The sequence below is a fragment of the Apteryx rowi genome, unplaced genomic scaffold, assembly GCF_003343035.1.
Source record: "Apteryx rowi isolate R43461 unplaced genomic scaffold, aptRow1 scaffold_166, whole genome shotgun sequence".
Lineage (NCBI taxonomy): Eukaryota > Metazoa > Chordata > Aves > Apterygiformes > Apterygidae > Apteryx > Apteryx rowi.
The window spans coordinates 827,875-852,895 of record NW_020447930.1 but is presented as its reverse complement, the minus strand read 5'-3'; the positions used below and the strand labels follow the sequence as shown (position 1 = coordinate 852,895).

The window sequence follows — 25,021 nt, the reverse complement described above, 5'->3', positions numbered from 1 at the left end:
CACCAGCTTGTTGGAAAATAATGCTATAAAAGCATACTGTGGCATTTCCACATGATTTCTGTGCAGAATATGTTATGTAATGGAGTTTGATTTCTATTTGCATTGAGGGCAGAGACAATAAATGCTGTTTATATTTCCTTATAACTATAGCTAACAAAGAGTTCAGTGCTTCATAAGAACAAACATTTACAGGTCTGAAAGTCTTCATCAAAGAAATAATTGAGAAAAAAATCTCACTTTATAATCTAACAGCTCCTAAATGACTAATTTTAGGCCTTTTTTACTACTTCTAAAAAACATATTTGTGACTGCTGTACATTATCATAGTGAGATGTATTGAGGCTTATTCGATTCAATGATACTATTTGGGAAAGATTCCATGTTTTTTTAAAAGCAACTTATGAATATGAAATGAAAAAATCAAGTAGAGTAGGTGGAAGAATATTTTACAGATTCATGCAAATCACCCTGATGAATTATAAATGAGATGTGTGTATATGTGTGTATAAATATAAAATATAAAAATGATTTAACTGAGAGCCTGCTGTACGCAGCAAACTGTGGCCTTGGGAAAGAACCATGTCAAATGCCATTTGATGCTGCTCAGCCAGGCACATATAAAGGCACATTGCACCAATAATATTTTACAACACTTGCTGTGCTTTTTCTGCTTCAATGGTTAGCTTGTCCAAATTCCAGACAAAGGAACACACAAATAGTTTATAAGGAGCTACACTGTCAGCATCATGCTTTCAAAGCAATGACCAGACTGGTTTCCAAATAAACATACTTCATATTCCAGGTTTGAACTGATGAAATAACAAGAGGAAGAAAAGAAATCTACTAGCCTTAGGTCATCAAAAAGTCATCATTTGAAAACAAAATTACCAGCAGTTAGCTTGACATTCAAATTTGATGTCCAATAAGCACTTATTTTTCTTCAGCGGTGCTTCCAAGGCACTTATTTTTTCCCGAGCAACTATTAAGTATAGCTCCTGCATCTGGACAGAGTTTTGAATAAAAATGTCTCAAACTTCACATTGAAAAGTAGATATATGTAAAAACACCAATTTTGGAAGCTGCATTTTCCTCAATGGTTGGTATGGAAAAACTACTGAGTTATGTATCAACATAGTAAGACAGCTTCAGACATGAATAATTTTCTTCTATGCTGTGATTAATACGCATTATGTGAGTGGTCTGTGCTAAAGTCCGGAAGGGATGGTATCCTTCCACACTTCCACAGCCACAGCTATGAATCACCTTGGTATCTTCTCAACAGAATGACTTCTGTTCTCGGGCTATACAGCAAGAGTGCAGACGGCTTCACAGGCTTCCCATTTGCTTCCCTCCAACGCTGAAGTCAGTGGAGGGGCACGGAGACACTGGAAGTTTGACCAGGGCTTTGACCCAGAGCCAAAGGCCAGATGCACCATCCGTCCACACGTCAACTCTTCGGCCCAAGCTGTATAACCTCATTTAGGCTGGCCGGGAAGGCCATCCAGCAGGAGACCAGAGCCCTCCACTCTAGACTAAGTTCTCTCTGAACCGGCAAGTCAACGCAGAGCCAGGCAGCTCTTGTGTTCCTTTGAGAAACTTTGAACTTTAAAAAGTTATTTTACCTCTGTTATTCTGTGCGGGGATAACAGTAGTACGTAAGCCCTTCTACAGCACCTCAGAGCAAATCGAACACAGAGAGGCTTAAGCTGCTCTTGGTGCTGATGATGTTCCTCCAGAACCTTTATGCAACTTCAGGCTTACCTCTGCAATTGTAACCCTGGGAAAGCCTCCACACAAGCAATTCTGCCTTGAACTGTGCAGATGTACTGACAGTGAGTCCCAGGCACGGCACAGGTGCACTCTAGGCAGTTAACAGTTTTAAACAGTAGCCAAGCTCCAAGAACTCACAAGCAATTCACCTGTGGCTCTTCATGACCCTGACACCAGAAATCAAAGGGAGGGCTTATCTGACTAAGCATTCAGCTGGAGAAGTAAAAGATGTAAAAGCCAGCATCTGGTGTAAACAGCTCCACACAGCAGATTCTTGGGAATCCTGTTCTGTTCCTTTCACCCTTCAACTCCAAAGAAGAAAGACAGCTCCCAAGTCCAAAGAGTCTACAGGAAACCTCTCTTCTTGTGCTAGATGTGGTTAATATATGTGGAATCAAATACTGCCCAGCTGGATTTCATTAACCTTCGTGCTGTTTGTCACATTTCACATTTGATTTCCCTGTTGCTTCCTGCTCATCTTTCCTTCACACATGGCAAGCATTGGCTCTCTACCCTCTTTTGGAAGCTATCCCTTTATCCAAGCCATTATTCAAAGCAAAAGATAAGCTCCCAGTGGAATCAACAGGAAGCTGTATTTTCTTTCCTTCTCTGTTGTACTAAATGCAGTGTCTTCAAACCTGTTGCCTAAGAACTAATACTTAAAACTATGTGCAATAAGCTACTGCACTGTTTCCTTTCAAATTGCTCCCAGGAATCTAATATCAAAATGACATCACATGTTTAATGTTATTGCAAATCACTAGAATGTAATATTGAATCACATCATCATTTTCATGCAAGCAAAGCTCTTATTCCAGGAAGGGTGAATCTTGCACATGAAGCAGGGCTACAGAAATTTGGGCCTAACTTCTTCCCCCAAGTTCTAACCATCTTAACCATGATCACAAAGCAGTCTGAATGAATTACCTTTGGGTTTTTGCTCACTACATTGGTCTATGACAGCCATCAGGTGCTCACAATATTTCTGGAGATGGTCTTTTGGTAAAATTCATCCAGCTACAGTGAGGTACCGAGATAATAGATGTTTGCCTCCAAAATGTTTAAATCTGTGGCAGGATTATTTCTGTTGTGCAGCTTTCCCTACCGCAATGGCTATGTAGGAGAAGGGAGTAGCAGGGAGGAGCAAAGAAGCAGGATAAGAGCAGATGGTGTACCCAGAAGCTGAAATCATGCATTATTTGGGGGAAGTAGGAAAAGATATCTAACCTCTGCCCAAGTGATTTTTGCTCTCCATTTTGTCTGATATTATCCTGTCTCTAACTTAAAATTGTATCCTGACTGACAGTGCAGCATCATTCTGTCTGCTAGCTGAGGACAGGCAGTACTTCTAGACAGTCATTAATAGCACACTCAAACAGTTCTTCCTCCCAGCTCCACTGTCACATATGGCAAATGGGATGTAGGGCTTAAATGAAAGATGAAGTGAAAATGAAAGTGCTGCACTGATTAAGTGTTTGGAGTTTTAGAAATATGTGGAGCTACTCATTTTCCTTAGTTAGAGAGCCCATATTCAAAGATAACCTAAGATCACCATGCCAAATTGCTAAAACTGACTTGTAGGTTTTCATTTTTAAATCGATTCTTTTGACAAGTCAAGCAGCTCACAACAATTTTCCCCTGCTAAGAATTAGAGCACAAAAGAGAGCTGGAGGGGCTAATGCAAGGAGCAAAATGTCATCAGCTGTTTCAAGGCTGATACTGAGCCTCTTAACTTCTAACCATCCACTGCTCTGTAACACTTCAATCAGCTGTTTTGTCACCTCCTACTATTTTAAGTCCAGCTTTTGTACTGCTTTAAGGATTTAAGTCAGTAAATTTGAAAAATAATGTTTTGCTAAATCAATCCCGAGGTCATATCTAATTAGATTTACTCGTACATGGTCTTTGACATTATATTGTCCGAGCCTTCAATACAACTTCCACTGTGGCATGACATATTTCAAGTTGTTTTATAATTAATACTGTTTTTATTTTTGAAAATTCAGAACTGAAAATAGCTTGGTAGATGATAGATTCACAATGTCCAGTTTTTATATATAAAGACACCATAACAGAGACTCCTTGAAACACAAAATAATTAATTACACATTAAATCACAATTTATATCTTCCAATATACAACAAAGAAAAACTCACAGATATGGATTCCAACACTTTTGCCTCAACGTGAAAGATATTAACAGAAACATGCCTCAGAATACACTGCATGTGTGTAAGATGTAAAGCAAGTGTTCATGTGTTTAAGGAGACAATAGAGAGTCTTTACAACACACTTCAACAGAATGGTGAATTTTGCAAGAAGAGATTTGGAAAATAACAAAGAAAAAAGTGTATCTTTGTTTTGGCTAGAGAAAGTTGTTAGACCTTTTATCTGTCATTTAAAAAAGTATTTCCTAAATTTAGCCTAATCAAGAGACCCATCAGACAGTGCCATGACCCATATTACCTAAATGTTCACTGGCTTTCTTCCTTTCCTCCAATACTCCTCTGATGTTCAATGAAAGTTATTTTCTGTTGAGCCAATATTGGACCAGAAGTGTTTAGTCCGGTCAGTAAGAATTTTTTCAACTCTGGACTGGATGATAATGGCAGAGTTCTGTGAGAAAACCTGCACATCACCCTAGCAAAGTGTTCCAACTTCAACTAATAACACTAAGCTATCAGTCTCAGCTCATTAAATTCACTCCTCTCTTTTAGAATTAAAAAATTATAAATGTAAAAATAGGAGCATTTGAGTAGATCGTCTATCAGTATATTAAATGCATTTTTGCATTCATTTGCAATTCTATATTTGACCTTGATATTTTCCAAGGTTCTGACAATCAAAACAGCAAAACAGTTTGCTGTAAACATGTACTAACCAAATTTCTTCTAGAGAAAGGAAGACAGCACAATATTAAATGAGTTTTTGAAAACAGGCTTAAGTTCTTCAGTAGAAGTAAACTGTCACTTAATGAAAGTCTAACAAATACTTCATTTATCCTTTCATGGCAGTAATTTAAACCTCAGCACAATACAGCAGTATTAGATCCTGTAATTGAATTTTTTCTTGCTTTGTCCTCCAGCTTAATGAATATGACTTATATACTGATTTTTATAAAGAAGTAGATTTAGAAGTTTACTTTAAAAGATGTTTATCTCCAATCCACAGCTTTTGAATTTTATCATATGGAGAGATGCAGAAGAAACTATTTTAAATACTATGTGATAAGCAACAACCTCAGACCTATTCTTAAGAGCTGTCAGTACTTCTGATTATGAAGCTCTATTTATTCTGCTAAATGTGTTTGGACTGAAATACCAACATTGTATATCTTCCTCAAATTGATTAAAAATAAAATACTAGGGAAAAAAAGATATTTTTTGGGAAAAAAAATTCTTACAAATCTTTCCCAGAGAAGTTTTACTTCCCCACCTGTTTCTAGTCTGCCAGAAGGTTCACCCTGGCACCAGAAGTGTGTCAATTTCTGTGAAGTGACTAAATTTGGCTAACCAATGAGCCTTCCAAAAAAAAAAACCCCCCCCCCCAAACCTTCAGTTCATCTATGTGCAGCAGAGACTAGAGATCAGCAGCTACATCTGTATCACCAAATCTTCATCTGCAGTGAACTTGCTTTAGCCAAGAACTGCAAGGACCGAAGACTTCTCCTGTACAGAAGGAGAAAACAAGAGGAATATCTCCATGGTGCTACATAGAGGAACCCAGAATAACAGGACCATCTTTTCTACATGAAGCCCTACTGGCAACTAGGTGGTATGAAAAAGCACACAAGATAAAAGACTTGACTGAGTTTGAATCTCTAAGAAAGGAATAGATGTGGGTAAGAATCCTATTCTACAGGGATGCCTGGTGGGAGGTCATAGGTACCTGTGTCATGAGACCAGCACTGGAAAAGGAAACTGGACAGGGAGGAGGGATGGAAATTGGAGCCGGGAGCCAAAGAGCCCGGCTCGCCCGACAGCCAGGGAGCAATGGTGAACTGGGGAAGGGAGGGAAGGCACAGAAGGCACAAAGAGACTCGGACAGAAGCCCAGGGGGACAGACGAGTGGCTAAAGCGGCAGGAAAAGAGCACACAAGGAGGTGGCAAAGTAGGATGAAGAGCTTAGGGAAGACTGGGCGTGTGATCCAGAAAAAAGGATTAGTGGTAGCGGAAATGGGAGCAGAGAGCAATGCCATATAGAAGCGCTCCTCCTCCAATATCTGTCTTTGAACTCAAATTTTCCCAGTAATTTTCAGCAAATACCTGTGAAACCTGCTAACAAAGTGTCTTGCCTCCTTCTAGTTGCAAGTCCCTTCACATGAGGGTTTGAATGCAATATATGCTACAAAAAATGAAGCATTTTGCAAAAATCAAGATGGTAAAAGTCTTGTGTTCACTGGACACACAAAACGAACAGACACTCTTGTGCCTAATGTTGTCATGCCTTACTCCCCCATTTATAAAATGGAACTAACACCTCTTCCTCTTTTTACATGGGTGCTGCAAAGTTCATTAGCATCTGTGCACTATAGCATTACACCTACTACACAGTATTGTTACAATAAGTATCACAGATAAACACACAGGAAAAATAATCCTGTCTTCAGAGAAAGATTTGAATAACACATGGTAAATATTCCACTAAAAAAAGGATAAAACAAACATATGAACATTCTGCATTTTGCTTATATTCTAGAATGCCTTGCCTCATTCAGTTTAGTATATCATCATACAATTAAAGTTGCATATGCTCAAGCCAGCGGAAAGGCTTGTTTATTTCTAACAATTCCTAGCTTTTAAATGTTTGAGCTAAAAACTGCACTGGTTTTAGTCCACATATGTGTTAAATGCATATACGATGATACTGCATTGTGATGAGATTAAATGAATTCTATGAAAAATACATGAAAAATTTGTTAGATGCTTTTTCACGATAAATTATTTGCAATCCAGGCTTTGGCTTTTGGCCATTAAATATTGAAGAACTGCTTCTTTTTTTAGTATCCTGATTACTGCACAGGCATAGCTCATTATTTTGGAATTTTAATGTCAAAACTTTAGAAAGCATAAAAGTAGTATTCTCATGGCCATGAACCTATATGTATTAAGATACATAAATGTGTATACACATGCACACTTTCATATACATCTACAAAACTTTCATAAATAAATAAAAGTGCATTAACTCCTCTTTCTTCTTCAGGCACAATTTTATATGAATATATCCCACTATTACACAAGGTTCACTTCCACAATAACGAAATCCAAATTTGATCCTTTTCCAGGAATAAGTATTTCTAAACACTGAATCTTTTTGCAGAAAAACTAAAAACTCACTGAAAATGTGAGGACATAAAACTGTGTTTTGGCATCTATGTTAAAATCCTCATAACTCGTTATTGAGAATGCTCACTGGATATGCAAGGAGTAATGAAACATTATAAAATAATGAAAACATTATTTATAATGACTAGGATAACAGTTTGAACAATCTATAGAACTCTACTTGGTACCACAGTCTGTTATGTTATGTTATGTTATGTTATGTTATGTTATGTTATGTTAGACCCATGGTCTCCTGTTTCTAATGTTAATGTTAATAATGAATATTAAGAAATACTGCAACAGGAAGAATATTTTACTAAAAATCTATTTCTTACCTATACTCGTGGCCTTTTCATATTCATTATGTATTCACTAACTTTCCATTCCACTTTGTTTTTATTCATATATGAAGAATAACACTAATTCACAGTGAAATAGGTTATGACAGCACAGAATTCAATTGTCTTATTTTTAGGCAATACTGAAAACCATATATTCAGATTATTTTGGAGACTGTTCCATGTGTTTTCTCAACTGCAACAGATTATTATTTCATTTATTCAGACATATGAATATTAAGCTGAAGGCTAGGTTTTCCAAGCCATTAAAAATGTATTGATTTGTAACCCATTAGCTCATTTTAAACGTGCAATTTGTCCAAGTATAATTTCAATCCAAACAACTCTAAATTGAATCATGGACATTTAATCAAACAGCTCTAAAAGAATATTGTGTTTCTTCCTTGAGTCTTTTGAAACTGAATTGGCCCAAGTTTACAAATTCTAAATTCCTTGATTGGTCACAGCGGTGGTTGAAAAAGAGAGTTTCCTGACTGAGTTTTCCTGTTACATGCAAACAAACAACAGTTATGCTCCATGTACAGACTTAGGGGAGACCTTAGCTAATCTTATTTTCAAGGTAAAAAGAGGAAAAAATTACTGATAGAATGGTTTACAAGAAGAATTTACAGTAGAGCGACTGGTTGGTTGAACAAAGCCTGTGCTTCACACATTCAGTGGCATTTACAAGGGAACTGAGGTGGCAAGCTAATTTTCATTTTAGCCTTCGAATTGACAAGTAGCAGTCAATCAATGCACTGAGGATTTTGAAGTATGGTTCTGTTGCCTACTGTGGTGTATCATGTAATTTCATTTCATTTATCCAAAATGGTTTTGGTTCTTTCAGCCTTCCAGACAAGAATATTTTTCTGAGTCAGCTCTGTGGAGGTCTGTAAGCTAATTCTTATGCTCAGGAAAACTCAAGCTCTTTTTCACCCATTCTTCTACAGCATCTGTAGGTGCAAAATGGGTAGGGTCAAGTTTCAGCCCAAATGTGACTGGAGAAGGGGAAGTAGCAATAAGAAACTGGAAACAAAGATAGGATAGAAAAAGAAAATGCTGAGAGTAAAAGTATGGTAAAAGTACAAAGAAGACCAACAGGAAAAATGGCAGAACATAAAGTGAATACTTGAAAGGGGATAAAAAATCTACTCAATGGAAATCTAGTCTGAAGAACAGTGGAATGATGTAGAAAAACAAATGCAGAATAGGAAAAGTAAAATGTAATTTTTGAGAGGAAGCTGCCTTTCCCAGCTTTTTGAATTTAAGGTTTACTAATAATCTAGCTAGTTTTACAAAAACATGAGAAGACTGATGGCTTCTGACAGAAAAAGGATGACACATTTCCCTCCAGAACTGACCCTACATAGATGTGTGGTCATTCTTATTATCCCTTACTTGAAAAACTGACATGATAGCAAAGCTTTTAATCCCCTTTCAAGTTCATTAACATGACTAAAATCGAGACATGTTTTACATCTGTTTTTGCAGTGTTTTGGAATGGAAGCTTTCCAGACTGATAAAGGATCTATTGGTGATAAGGAATTTTCATTTTTCTTGAATGGCAGTTTCAAATATATTTTTCATAATATAGGCCAGATGTTGCACTGTCATAAAACAGCAGTTCTGAAAAGCTGCAACGGGAGCATCTTCCTGAGGACGTGTTTTTGTGTGTTTTAGCTAGCGAACTGGAAAAGAAAACAACAACAGTGTTTGTGAAATTATACTGACCTTGATAAAACTCCTCCCAAATATATACTTTTAAAAATAAAAATATCATTCTTGATACTTTTATTTTGGGAAAACTTCTGAGTTTTGTCTCCAAATCTGTTTCTAATTTTTGTATCACTTTCTATATTTTGCATATAAATTCAGATCAAAATTTGACATGACAGATTATCTATTTCATTATTGCTATTTCATGCAGTATTAACTAAATCAACTGTATTTCCAGATTAGGATGATTTTTATTTGTACATGACATGAGCACAGTGGGTGAACAAGACAATAATTATAAATTGAATCAGGGAGGTCCTGACTATATACGAGGAAAAATATTTTCACAGGGGGATAATCAAGCAGTAGAACAGGTTGCCCAGAGCAGCTGTGGAACTTCCTTCCCTGGAGGTTTTCAAGACTTGACCAACAAAGCCCTGAGTAACCTGGTCCAAATTTAGTGTTGACCCTGCTTTGCGCGGGAGGTTGGGCTAGGAGACATCCCGAAGTCCCTTCCAACCCAAATGGTTCTGTGAGTCTACATTTTCCGAGCTCACTTGAGACTCTTGGAGTCAACCAGTTTTCTCTCTGCCAAGTCACATGCTGGGAATATCGCCTGGTCATTGATGATTACCACATCCTTTCTTAGATCTCTGTCTTGCCAGCTTGCTGAAGAATGGAGTATGGGAGCTGTATACTCATCAGTGTTTCAATAACTACTTAACAGTCACACCGCCTCGCAGGATGAAGTGTTTTCTGTGTAACAGACTATTCAGGTCTATCACTGTAAGAAATTTTAGGATAAAATGATATGTTTCCTTAACACAATAATGGAAGAAAGTTACAAAACAGAAAAAGGGATGCATTACTTTGATTATACTTAATAAAGAGCCTTCTTTGCCAATGAATTCCCATCTCTCCTCTTAACTAGCTTGAGTTTCTCCTCTCAATTGAGAGGAAGTTTCTCTTGCTTCCTTTGCAAGAGATACCTACATGCTGGTATCAGCATGTGTGCTCTTTGTGCGGAATGTGGAAATTACAGTTAAAACCTTCTGAATCTTCTTACATGCCACCTGACGTTAGCGTGTCATACCTACTTCTCCATTCATACAAGATGCTGCTTTCTTGACACCCACAACTGGCACTGAAACTTCATGTTCTACTATAGTTAGTAAATCATTGCCTTCCTTCCCTATTCCCTGTGTCTATGCTATATTTTACCTAGAACATTCCTGGATTCAGTCGCTTTTCTTGATATAAACTTCTAAGAACATAGTGGTAAAAAAAACCCACACCCACAATATTAAATCCATAATCCCTTTACTAATGTTGTAATTATTTTTCTCTTTGAGTAAGATATAAATATTGAACATCATGCCTCACTAGGCAAAATGAGGAATAAGTATTGTGACTAAGTAATATTTTCTTATCCATTAGTTTTATGGTGACCCATCATGAAAACATCATCACATCTCATGGTAATGAGAAAATTTGATGCTAAGATTTTCAGTAAGAAAATAAAAAAATCAAACACAGTACTATGTGAAGATTTACTGTATTCCAGATCTATGTGTTATGCTGGAACAGACAGAAGAAAGTAATTAACCTAATTATAAACTGAATGATTATCATACTGTAAAAATAAAAATTACATAAAATTATTAAATTGAATATTTTATCACAGGTATTAATTATGAAAATAATGATTTATTATCCCAAATACTCAAATGCCTTGACAAAAAAAAAAGACAAGAAAGACAAACAGGAAACCAGTAGGGCTAATATAAAATGACATATCTTGTTATTATCTTTCTATTTCTGACAAATCATAAAAATAACACTGCAAACATAAAAAAAACACATTTCTAAATGAAAAAATTATTTGAATATGACTCTTTGCACATTTTTTCTCTGAAATACTATTTGAAAATCACAGATCAGAAGTGTCAAAATCTTTTCAAAATAGATATTCAGAACTGTGAAAAACTTAAGTTTTAAGCTATCTGTTGTGCTTCCCAACAGAAGGAACATTGCAGTTCCAAGGCAATGTAGAGCAGCTAACGCAAACGTAAGAGTGTCAGAGTTGTGTATAAGTTAGGAAAATTTGGGCCACTGAATCTAATCTGTTTATTTTTCACATCATGCTAATATGGTATGACAAATTTAATAATCATGTATTACTATTATTAACAAGATAAACTTACATTTGTTATTAATGAAGCAAAAAAGAACAGTGGTCTCTTACGACCAACCTTCATGGCAGGCTATATTTTCATCATCTTGGTTTTCATGATCTGAGTGATTTTAATAAAATTAGGTAGATAATAATAAAGGCTCTGAGAGCAAAATTCTTAAATGGATAATAGATGCTACTGAAGAAAACAAAAACTGTTTCTCTAAAGGCATTCATAGCTTACAGTAAAACTTGAGGAGGTAAGAATAAACTATGCTAGTGAACTGATAAGATTATTCAAGCAAAAAGAAATTATCTAACTTGGAAATCTAATCTTAGTGAAGCCAGTAAGTGCAGTAAGCACGGGCATAAAATATGTAGACTAACTCAAAATTTGCAGATCAAATATGATGATTTACTTCTTACATAGCTAATGGTAATTAACTGCTGGACACTTACCTGCCCAGAAATAAGACTGCAAAAAGTTTTGTATTTTTACCTGCATAATTATTTCCAAGTTACCATGGTAACCAGCATTAACCAAAACATCCTTTACAGTGCAGCTTTCAATTATACATATAAACTTCATCTCTTCTCCCCAAGCCCTTTCTTTCTTCCCCAAGCTTTGACATAAAATATTAATTTAGGTACAAAGAATGAATTTAACTTTTACTGTAGAACAGAAAATAACAGTGCAGGCATTAAGAATTGATCTTTTTCACAGCTGCCTGTTACCCCCACTGAAATTGGGATAATTATGTGCACTCTAGAAAACAGCTCTACTATATAGTGACCTTTCATATGGGGCTATTACATATTATTCCCAATTCTATTAAAGACCATTATTCACTCCCTTTTATAGCCTGAAGTTTCAACAGTCCATGAACATGCTCTACAATAAACAGACTCTTAAAAGCATAGTTGTAGATTAAAAAAATAAAAACACGCCTTTTCAGGTATCACTTGTAGAAGACTACAGAATGACAGAATGTAACCATGTTGTATGGAGATTTTTTTTTTTTTTTTGATTCGCACTTTCAGTAGCTTAAACATCATCTTGGGACAAAATTCAAAGTTTCACATATACATGTGTGAACTGCTTTGCATTCCTTCAGTATTTCTGCTTAAGATGCAACATGATCTGGAAAGGCCAAGTAGCTATCCTAATAAAAAACATGGAAATGAATTAGTCTCTTCTCCCACAGCTTTGAATATTTAAATCATCCACCTAAAGAAATCAGGCAGCAACTGACAGAATGGTGAACTAAAGGAAGTTAATTGGGAGAACTGCTTTTGCTAGGCTACCTCAGACATGTACCTTTAAATAAAATGCTACACAACTTACCTGTGTGCCTTGACAGCTAGGCTGGAATAAATGGGTGGCATTTTAGTACTTATATTTCAAAGGCATCACACAGTGCTTTGAATGTGAGAGGCTCAGTCTCTGGGGAAGGGCCATCTAATGGCCATCCTCAAGTAACCCTCAGCTGCTAGTTTAAGAAGCAGCATTAATGTAACCTGGGGGTGAACTGATTGCTTGCCCTGATAACAAGTGCTGCTTACGGTAGGCACCATCAAAAATGCTGTGTTTCCCTAAACAGGCATAAATTAAAATTCAGAAGTGGTAGGAGATTACAGGAACAAACACATGTAGACTAGAAAAGGTTATTTGACTTCCTGCTAAGGATGTGACAACTTTGGCAACTGCCCATCTTATAGTGCCATCTAAGACAGGGAAAGCCAACTTTCTTAAAGCACAGGGCCTCCCAGCACATGCAATCATCATGAAAAATAAGGTTAGACTATATTGATACTAACAAATATTAAATACCACCTGCACATCCAAATACAATTATTAAATAAAGAATAAAATACTAAATGCAAAAAGCAAATACACAGTAAGATGTGTAATATCAAGAATAATGTATTATTAAGCATAGGTAAATAGCAAAAAAAAAAAACAAAAAAAAACCCAAATAAGCATAAAACAGAGAATAAAACCTCTAAAATTGACTATTCGTCTTCTTTACTAGCAGGGCTTACCTAGCTACAAGTCACATCCTACCTAGCAACAACTGTTAACTACATTGCAGTGTGCTTTATTCTCTGCTCAGGGAAAAAACCTGCCTTTTCTTGGAAAATTTCAGAGTTGCATGAAAGAGCTGCAGGAGAACAGAATTGGAATCTTTGCCCACAGAACTTTCCCATAACAGCTAACATTTTTCTAGGGGATATTTCTGTAGACCGTGAGCTGTGCTAGCAGATATGTCCTGGGTAGACTCATTCCCTTGTCCCCTGATCGCACCATTTAATCACCAAGGCACCGCCAAACTCTTCTCCATATATATAGGAAGGATAGCTGAGCAGCAGTCCACGCATTTACCTGTTCTATACAGCACTGTAATTGATTTCGCTTTAGATAATCTTTTAGAACTACTAATGTGAAGATTATCTTCTTACGTAAGAGTTAATAAGGTGCTGGGTATACATGACCAAGGAAGGAGACAAAAGCTAAGGAGAATACGTTCCAGTTTGCAGTAACTGTGTTAATTCTTGTGATTTTTCTTTGGACTGTATTTTATTCACGATCCAGTCACAAGGTGACAAGATAATTAGCAGCATTGACATATGAAACTCTATCCAAAAGCAAAGCGGCAAATCTCACTCACTCCAAGTTTCTCTCAGGGAAAGTGTTGCATTGTAACTCACTGTTCCAGAAAAAAAGGGTAATATGCCTGAAAGTTTCACCCACCAGAGAAGCATCACTGCACCAACAGCACCAGAAAATGACAAGGCAGCCAAACTGTGGATAAGCTCCTGTCAACAACCCTTACAAGGGATAGAAAATTGCACTTCCTAAGGAAAATATATTTGTATAAAACAGACAAACAGTTAAGTTGTAACACACACAAATGCACGCATTCTCTAGTGTGATGAAGCTGCTCCAGCATGGATTCCATACAGGCACCGAAATCAAGCGATGTGCCTGTTCTGCGAGCAGGTTCCCAAAATCCCAAAAGAACTACAATTGTTCATTAAAGGTTTACAAAAACTATACATCCAAATCACAGTTAATAACGTTTAATCTGTGAACAAGTATCAATATATGCCACAGACACCTAATTGTGAAAACATGTAAGATGGCATTCTACATCATTTCAGGGTATAGCAACTGCTCCCTACAGATCTGGCACTATTTGTCAATGCCAAACATTTCACCATTTTTTAGCAGCCTAAAAGAAAAAGGTAAAAATTTATGAAAGGCTACTTGTATTCTGGGTGAAAATAACAGAAGTTCTACAAAAAAGATACTGGAGGTCAAGGCAAACCGCAAGAGAAAATCAGCTACCAGCAATTTTTCATCAGTATATCTAGAGTAGCCTAGTACTATTTTGACAAGATCTGTACCTTTATCCTTCAAGTTCTATTTTGCCATTGCTCTTGTTTACCAATATAGTTAACTTATATGTGTAACAAAAATTGTTTCAACCATGTCTTTTTGTTAGGAGTCTTCAGAATATAATTCTTGGCCATCTTCTGTTCTTACATGTACCACTATTACTTCTTAACTTAACACAGAATATCATGAACTTGTATATGTTTAGTCGTCACTTTCTCAGTGTCATCTGCTCACCCTTGTTTCTTTAATTTCAATCTCTTGCCCTTTCTGAGATAAATCAATGGTTCAGTCACATTAAATTCTAGGTGGCCAAATAAATTTCACCTGATCTCTTAGGCTTCAGAGAAATAAGAAGTAACAACATGAGTATTAAATATCTTAGATAAATGCAGTTACTATGGAGATCCCTTGTTAATCTAAATAACTATAGCATCTTTCAACCTTCTTTCTTTGTATTATCTCTGCATGTCCCTAATTATTTCTGTTCTGTCCAGTATATTTTCTGAGCATAACTGTAAGATATCCTAGAAAAATAAATAAGCAAATCCTTCTTTCTATTGGCACCACACCAAATCCAAACATGATATTTGAGAAGAATTTAAGGAGAGGTAAGCAACCTAAAGCTGATGAATGCTTCTGTGCACGTTCTATTTAGAAACGTTCTGACATATCCTGTTTTCTCTCTCTATTTTTTTTTTCTTGCTGTGGTGGTGGGGTGTTTGTTTGCCTATGTAATTTGAAATTGAGACTGGAACTCAGGGCTCATCGGCTCCTCCTGCTTTTCCCATGAGAAGTACTAATTGAATATTCAGTAAATTTTAAAATAACTTACACATAAACATTATCTAAATCTCCTGCAAAGTACTTCTAAAACCCCAATTTGAGATAACTTTCATAAGGTAGGTGGTGCAACAGTTCAAAATCAACTGTCAGAGCTCAGTTCATTGTAAATCTGCGAGTTTGAAGTTGTTAAAGGAACTGTCCAATTACCTACTCATAATTTTCAGGGGTATCTTCTGCTAAAGAAGTTGTGACAACACTTACACTTTATTCCTAAGCTAATAAATCAATGAGGCAACATTTTGGTAACTGGAATATATGTCTAGAAATAAGCAAGGCTAATCAGGGATAGGTATGCTGCATGCTGATTCATCCCCCCAAAGCCTCCCATTATGTTTAGCAGCACAGCAGTGCTCAGCGCTACAGAAATGCCTTTCCTCAGATATCTCAAACAACTTTCTGAAGAATTCTTCGAATGACACTTCCAATAGATTTACAGTCCTAAGGTGGTTTTCAGGGCCTCTCACAAGGCTCTTCTGACCTTCTAGCAACAAAAAGAATTTGGATGAAACTGTGAAAGGAACATAACAAAACTTTCCTTACTCATGCATTTCCCTACAAGAGAGAGGAATTTCCATTTCTGCCTAAGAGAATATTGGAAAATAATCCAGAAGGGACTCCAAGAAAACACACTGCTGCTTTAATGTCTCCTTGTAGCCATGACGGCTTTATGCAGCAAGGATTCACAACTGTCATATAATTCTTAGAGTGTTAACTGCTTTCCTTGTACCATGCAACTCACTGAAGTCTGTAACTCATAACCTTTCTCTTTCTCCCTTACAGACCAACAGATTAACTCACAAAACTGGTTTATTAGTCAATAAACACAGATTGTTCAACACTTTATTGAACACTATACACATTTTTTAAAAATCTCCTATTGGTACAGAAAAGAATGTGTTGTTTCTGAAACTTGCTTAATCATCCATATTTTTTTCAGTGTTGTATCCATATCCCTCAGCTGACTGATAGTTGCACTTTGGCATTGTTACTTCTGGCAACCTAATGTTGAAGCAAAGCTGTACCTTGGAGTGTTACACCTGATTTAATATATTGCAACAAATAAAAGGACACTTGGGATTAATAAAACGGAGCTTTATTTAGTCTGTAGAAACAAGCAGATCATGAAAAAAATAAACCTTCAAGGTTCCATAATCTTGTCATATCATTTCTGTTTTCATATGCTTAATCTTGGAGATCCCTTTCCACAAGCCTAATATCGTATTTTTTATTAATACACTTTCTTCATTTAAGCCTCCTAAAATTCTGTCTCACGGTAAAAATGAACCATTTTCCAGGGCTTCTGGTTGATTTCTTTCAATTCTGCATTGGAACTTCAGCTGAGAGAAAGCTATTTGACAACTGAGGACATAATGTTCCAGCAAAACAGAGAAAAAAAGAGTGAGAGAGACAGAGAGAGCAAGTGAGAGAGACTGAGTGAGCACACATGCCTGCATGCAGACAAGAAGAAAAGAAACAAACATGGGGTTTTGTGGCGCTCTTATTAAAATATTTAATCAGCAGAAAACAGAACCTCTTCAAACAGATGAGAAATAATGTGTTAGAGGCAGATAATTTAGGAAAATACTATATGCTACAGTTAACAGTTTAACTACTAGCAGAAAGATACTGGGAATAGAGGTAATGTATTCATGTATCAATTTTAAGCCAATTTAGACTGTTCAGTCTGAAGCAACGTAAGATGGCTTGTCCCATGCCCAGCGAACACACAAAAGGGAGTAGCAGAAGTAAAGCTACGCAGACAGTTTGTATACTGTCAGTATTTAGACCTGTCAGAAAAGCATATGGTTTTATATATAAACAGCCACTGCTTCTATGCTCCTTAAGAAATGTGTAAGTACATACTTAGATGTATGAGGTTTAGATGCAACTCCCATTTTAAAAACTCCCTATATATATATTTGCCCAATAGACTGTAACTCTCCAGAAGGTATCACTGTTATCGACAGGATAAACTGTTAACAGTTTAAAAGCTAACAATTTAATAACTAACAGTTTAATGCAGTTTTAAGCTCCTAAAATTATTTTCCCTGAAGTAAAATTAGATCTTTAAATAAACTCTGTGTTAAGCATTTTACTTAAAGATACAGACCCTGAGACATACTTCTAACAGCAAAATCCCATTAAAATTGGTTAAGGCTGTACACTCTAAATGACATCTTATTCCTTTTTTTCTCATCCTTCTTCCCTAAAACAAATGTTCTCACTTGGCATCACAACCTATAAGGATGAGTGGAAAAGGCTTATGGTATAAGAGCAGCCTGGACACTGTTTCTGTTAGAACTGAAAAGGTATTGAGAGACTTATTATTTGAAAGATCAAAGTGCACTGCTGTACAGTACTAGCTGAGCTCTCCAGGCTATCATGCATTTTGCACAGCATTTCCAGACTTCACAGCAAATGTTTGGGGAAGTTCCCTGGAAGCTCCAACTCCTGGATCCATGTGACTACATGAAAATCCCATCTTTCAATGAAGAATGCATTTCTAAACCTTGAGATTTTGGAGAAGAGTTTAAACATGGGATTGAAGGACAGTCAGTCAAGGGAATCAGGCAGCAGTGAGAAAAACTCCAAAATACATGACTCATTAAAAAAACCCCAGCTTCTTACTATTTTTAATGACCCAACTAAAGCTTTTTGCATGTTTGAGACTGGAAACATGGTCTATGTGTTATCTGCATTACAAACACTTCATTCAAAAACTTGTGCCTTCAGCTCAAATCACTGTTGGTTCATTCGGCTTAGGAAACTCATCAAATTGTCCCCAAATAGCCTGTAACCTTGTCTATTCATTTTGTTTGATTGTATTTAAAAACAGGGCTACAATAACAGTTGTCAGTGTCAGCAAAGCTGCACTATGAGGACACAGTAAAATTTTTCTTCCTAAGAGAGATTTTAATCACAAATATTAAATACAGCCTGTAACTAAAAAGTAAGATAAACCAAAACAAATGATGAACCTCCCCATCCGAAATGCAGATAGTGTAGAGCCATAATAAAAACTGGAAGAGTGAGGAAATCTGAAGTTAAAATTTCCATATATGTGGATCACAGAAGCAGTTCACTATAGTACATCCCTGGAAGTTGCCACAGTAATTGCATAAAACTGCTGCCATGTGTATACGAAATATGATTTAATGCAACCCCCCCCTCCTTTTTTTAATGGAAGGTTACTATGACTGTGAAAGAGCCTTATTTAAAATCACAGCCAAGATGATAGTCAATTTAATGTTTAAAAATAGCTAATTATAGTACAGCAACACAGTATACAAGAGAAGAAACTAAGCACATTTTAACCCTACTGAGTTAAGACATCCTGTGAAATTCCAACAAGCAAACTAAACAAGCAAATATCCAGCTTTTGAAAGCTAATGTGTAAAGGTGGTTAAATTCTATTGGTATGATATAGGGGCAGCATCAGCCCATACATTTGGCCCAGAGACTTAAAAAAGGTGCTCAATTCTGTTATTATTATTTGATGGACAGAGAGTAGTTGGTAAATGCAGAACATGTATAATTCAGAATAAATTTATACAACGGCATTTAAAAATGAAGAATACGACACAGATTTCAGGTGTAAAACTTCCAAATAATGGAATCCAAGATAAAATTTCAGCCAATAATCTATTTAAATGGTTAAATGGTTTAAATTGTTAAATTCCTGGCTGAGAAAAATGTGATTACATGACTTCTGGGGCACCTGGAAAACACATCATTTGAAAATGTGTCTAGAAAAGTACGTGTTTACCAATTGAAGAAAAAGCTGAGAAGCTGCAGAAGATAAATTAAATACTGGAGAGTAATCAATCACGGTGCTAAAATGATAGATGACAACTAAACTGAAGCCCCAGGGAAGTACATACACAGAGCCATTTTGCAAAATTAGGTTGCACAACTAGCATACCTCAGAGCACTACAGAATCTAAATCCATGTCAGAGATCTCACATTAAAAAATGCAAAACTGAAGCTGTAATACAAGATCAATAAAAAAAAGAAAAATCTGTTTTTGAGGCACAGAATTTGTAAGCAGATGAGACACAGAGAATATACTACTCTGAACAGTCTTAACATGATAACAAAAATGGAGACAAAAAGATTGTTACACTGCAAATGTTACTTTATACTTTACCAACAAGTTTATACTTCCATTGTGGAGGAGGGGGGGAGTGAAACTAATTTACGGGAAGACCTCATTAAAGAATTCAGGTAGTGTGAACACTCAAATGAACTATTATAACCAAACCTGCAGTATATGCACATGAATCTTAATGGACAATGAGAAAACCTAGGAGCATAGGTAATGAGGGCACTTCCATCCTGCTTCTAGATTACTGTATTGCAGTGAAAGACTGAAACTGTAATATAATGGAAGATTATTGTGATTAGCAGAGAACATTCAGAAACCACAGGCTCATTTCTTTTTGAAGGCTCATAAATTTAACTTATACAAAATTGACCCTTCCAAAACCGAGGATCTGTTCATTTAGCTACCTTACCTCTGGCACATTGCATACCTCCGGGTATTATATGGTAAATGGTAAAATATAAAACACGGTAGCTTTTGAGATAGAAATGAGGGTAAACAACTATAATATTGGATGCTCGTGAGCTAATGGTAAGTAAAATATGAATTTAGCTCCTCTACATGTAATGGAGTCAAACCGCCCACACAACCATTTTCAACAGGCCAAGCCTCCTCTCATCTGATTATAGTAGAATGTAGTTCCACCATCCTCCTTAGGTATTAGCTCATAATTTGTGCAGTCTCCTAATTTATACCACATTACCTGAACTTGTATTTATGCAAGAAGAATGGAAAAACTACCATTAACCAGCAGTGTTGGGGCCCTTGCGGTGCTTCAGAACAATAATCTATATGAGATATAGAGCWTGGAACTAACACTGTTTAGGATTAATTGCTTAGCACAACTTGCTTAGCATTAGTAGCTAAATTTGCTGAAGCCTTAGGCCTCAGGCTATAGCCACTGCTACGTGCTTTGAAGTAGTCCACCAAGGACACTGGTGCAGCTGGGAATGATACATCCTGAGAAAGTACAGATAAACTAGCAGAAGCCAGTGGGAACCAAGGTTAAGGGTAAGATAGCTTTGCTAAATAAGTAGCAAGGTACAAGGCRTGACCGCTGYGTGCGTGATCGGTGCCATGATTGGCTMCCTGTGACATAATCTGCATGGTGATTGGCCTAGCAAAGTGTACGACTGCACAAACATATATAAGATGGGCAAATTGCCGAATAAAGTTGGAACTGAACCTGCATTCTGTGAATGCGTATGATTCTTTCCCGTCACTCCCGCGGACCGTGACAAGCAGCCATCAAAAATGTCAATTAGATGATAAACCAAAGTATGTGGCAGATGAAATTTGATTGCCACTAACTGTGCGTGAACATCTTTTTTTGGTACACATGAGATTTTTTTCCCTCCTCCGCAAAAGCATGAGTCTGATCTTTTGAAATATCAAAGTCAAATGACAAAGGCCTTACATTTAAAATAAAGACAATAAAAATTAAAAAGCACAAAATGTAGTTTATATCATTGCTTTTATTTTGTCCTTTCTTAATAAGAACTTAGAACAAAATTAATTTTATCTGTTTCTGGAATCCAGTATTTTTGCCTCTTAGCTCTGAGATTTTTGAAATTCAGCTTTTAATTCAGAAAAGTGGTTGAGAAAAAGAAATACTTTACAATGAAGATGCATAATTTAACAAACCCAGTGCCAAGAGAATGATTTATTGCTTAGTGTAGAAATAACATACAGTTCACAAGGGACGTATTTTAAGTCGACCCAAAGGTAGCGTGCATGGATTTCCCTACATGGCTGAATGTGTAGTCCGATGAAGCTGGTAACATTGATCCTCACCGATGATGGATGAAAGTTAAACCTAGTTTTATTTCTGTTTTATTATTCTAATTTCCAATGTATATTCCAAAGAGAGTGCTAAATGAATTACACATTACAAATGTTAAATAATCACTGTACAGTTTCATTTCTGTAATTATATATTTATTGTTAGGGCATTTATAATCACAATACCATGACTGATAAAATTAACTGATGGATACTATGAAAAGGTTCCATCAACCTATTCTGCCAGCAGGAGAGAGAGAATTTGCATGTGATGGAGTATCAATAAGAGTTGATTAATTTTTTCTCACTACACACAAATAAAGCCAGGCTACTCTGAAACAGCTGTCTGTGAGTTCTGGACAGCTGACAGAGGAATACATGCAAAGAGAGTATGTTTGAGTGTCTGTAATAGTGAAATTCACTTTCTACGAACAGGTCTACAGCAACTTCTCAATTTGTTGTATGCATACATCATTTGTGTTATATGAATTGCTTGGAATTGCTAACATTTATACATCTTCCCATCAGTCATCTGCTGCCAAAACTTAAGGTCCTGGGGAAAAGTATAACTGATTTGTTTGAAGGTATCCTGTGTTTTAAATAACAACTCCCAAAACTCCCACTGTATTTCTCTGCATGTCAAATAAAAATTGCAAGAGCTGACCCATATATATTTCATATATTGCAACCCTTCACAATTCCTCGGATATAAGTATAAATATAAGTATATTGTTCAGCACATTATTGGATTCCTTTGGTCTGCAGTATATCTATTTCATACTATAAATACCTGGCAAGTTCAGAATTTGTCTAATATCAGGAACATTCTACAAGTCAAATCCGCAAAGAGGAAGAAGAGATGGCACTGTGTGGGAGATATAAGGAGAAACTATTAAGTTAGAATAGTTTACCTGTGTAGATATAAGACTCGAAAAATAAAGGGTGAGGAGAGGTGTGACAGCATATACGGAATGTAAACCATAGAAAGTGAGAAGGAAAGGGGCAGAAAACGGAGGGCTGACAGAATGTGAAGATTGTAAATGCAAGATTGACAGAAGAAGCAATGGAAAGTTAAAAGGAATGAATAAATAGAAGACAAGTGTTGTTGATTTTTTAGAGTTTTTTAAAAGTTTATTTGTTTTCTAATGATCTGCTGGAACATATACATGTCTCATTACATGTCTGAAAAATGCCTACTGGTAGCACAGTTGGGTGCATTATATAAATAGCCATGCATATATAGCATCCAATTTTCAAAGAAGAGTTATGTTGCCTTCAGCTTCAGTGAAATGTCACACATTTCCTTTCATGATGTCAGTGATTAAACTTAATGTTAAGACCCATCATTGAACTTGGTTGCTCAGAGAAACATTGGGCATATTTTTGCTATTGAGGTTTACAATTTTTTTTTTCCACTGGAGTATTATTTTTATTTGCTTGCCAAAAAATATCTAAGATGTATTCCCATCCAAGTCTAGTCTGTTCCACACACCTGTTTTGCTAAATGAATAGGGATTTCATACATGACAATAACATTCTTTCAGTTCTACTGCATGCTATACTTTCAGACATATATTCTTTAAGTAAAATGTTACTGAACCGCACACATCCTCTGGATGGTACATACTGTCCACAACCTTCTGCCACAAAGAGGCAGCCTCTGCTAGCACATAACATAGAGGAACTGTTTTGTTTGAACTGTTAGTAGGAATGCCTTAACATGCATTCACCCATGTTGGTTCCCAAAGGATATTGCTACCCTTTGATACTCAATAACGCAGTACAACCATATCCCCTGCTTCTTTTGCCAGGGCATATAACTCAGGATTTGCAATAAAAGCACTGTCTGTTTTCCACTGTATCACAACTGGTACTTCATTCAGCAACTTGAGATTATTTTCAAAGGACAACATCAATAATATCATCCACAACACAAACACGGCTCATTTTCTTGTCTCAACAGATAGTCTTAATTTCTTGAGGTTTTATAAAACAGTAGTTATCAAAGACCAACCTTTACAAGCAGCTGTGTATTGTAAGCTTGTAGGTGATTGGTCTGAAACAGCAATCAATGATTAATCGGATAACACAAACCCATAAAACTCTCTTATTCTCTTATGTTCCCACTCAACAGGAACTGACTATACTGACCCAAAACCTAGATACTGGTCTGCAAAATTTCAGATGTAAGCAAATGTTAGGGTAATAATATTTATACCTTGGCACTTTCCAGCAACACAATTCACTTTGATTGAGAAATAAAAGGCAATAGCTATATTTTCACTATGGGCAGCAATGAAGATACATTGCATGGATTATCTGGACCTCCTACCTTAGATGATTATAGGATGAATAAAAATGTAGTCCTGTGAAATGAAACTGAGTTGGATAGAAGGCAGGAATGTTCATGGTACTAATTTCTTATACTTGTTAAAAGAACTTCAAATAGGGAAAAATACCCAAGATGCAAGTACAAATAGTGTTCAGCCTCAGAATATGTAATTAGTTCACTTACTATTCACAATACAGATTGTGTGCTTAACTCTCTTCTCTTTGTTTATTCAGGATCCCACGTTTCTGTAAGAAAAATAAATAAATGTATTTATCATCTATGTAAAATAAATGACCTGATTTCATTCATACCACAGAAGGTTGCCATTTTTACATTTAGTTTTGGTTAACTCTAAGATTTAAAGCCCAGAATTTTCAAGGAGTCCAGAAAAGAAGAAAATCCACACGACTCCTTTTCCTTAAAAGACAAAGTTTCCAGTCTTATGTCCTACAATACAAGGAGAAGTGGGGAATCCACAGGTTCTGGGGACAAATATCTTTTGAAACCTGCTACCACATTCTGGGCACCTAAATCACATCTGGACACCAGTGGCTCTCCCCAGTTTGGGGAAGGTGACAGGCTTTCACACCTGTGGCCGTGGCAATCCCCCATTTACAATTAAATTCTCACGCTGTATTAGATCTTAATCAAATTACTCCATTAGACTGAGGAGTAAAAGAAGAAACCCTGTGTACCTCAAATGACAGCCATAGCCTCTTTCCCCACCCCCTAGCAGGAGAAGTGTGGGGATGTGCTGCAGAGGGATGTTTGATGCTTCACTCCCACTGTTTCATGCCAGCAATTAGCATAATAAGCACTGATCACAGCACACCAGCTGCTGAGCCTTTCTCAGGTGCTTTACAGGCATCACAACAGAGGTGAGTTTTAAGGCAGGATTTGAAGGCACACAGCACACTGGCTTTGCAGATTTTTACAAGGAACAATTTTCACAAATAAAGGCAGTATGGGAGAAGAGAGAAAATTGGACTGATGGGCAATAAGAGCTGGCAACACTGGCAGAAACTGATGCCTTAAAGCAGGTAAGACATGAAAGAGCAGGCAGGATCAAATTGTGCAGGCATTTAAATGCAACAATGACTAATTTGTTTGATGCGGTTAAAAAAGAGAGTCAAATGGATGGTTATCAAGATAGGTGAATATATTTTTACTTCAGGATCAACTTTTCCAGAGAAGGATGAAACTGTCACTACCTAAAATTGTCAGCCTACATCAAATC

The 25,021-nt window shown here is 36.5% G+C and overlaps 1 protein-coding gene across 1 annotated transcript in view; it reads right to left on the bottom strand.

Moving 5' to 3' along the window:
• The window catches only part of SYT1 (synaptotagmin 1), a 228,858-nt gene extending 204,821 nt beyond the window's left edge, over positions 1-24,037 (bottom strand). The window contains exon 1 of the mRNA XM_026060182.1: positions 23,968-24,037. The gene's annotated coding sequence lies outside the window, so the exon portion shown is untranslated. The remainder of the gene's footprint in view (positions 1-23,967) is intronic.
• Positions 24,038-25,021: the final 984 nt, after the last annotated feature.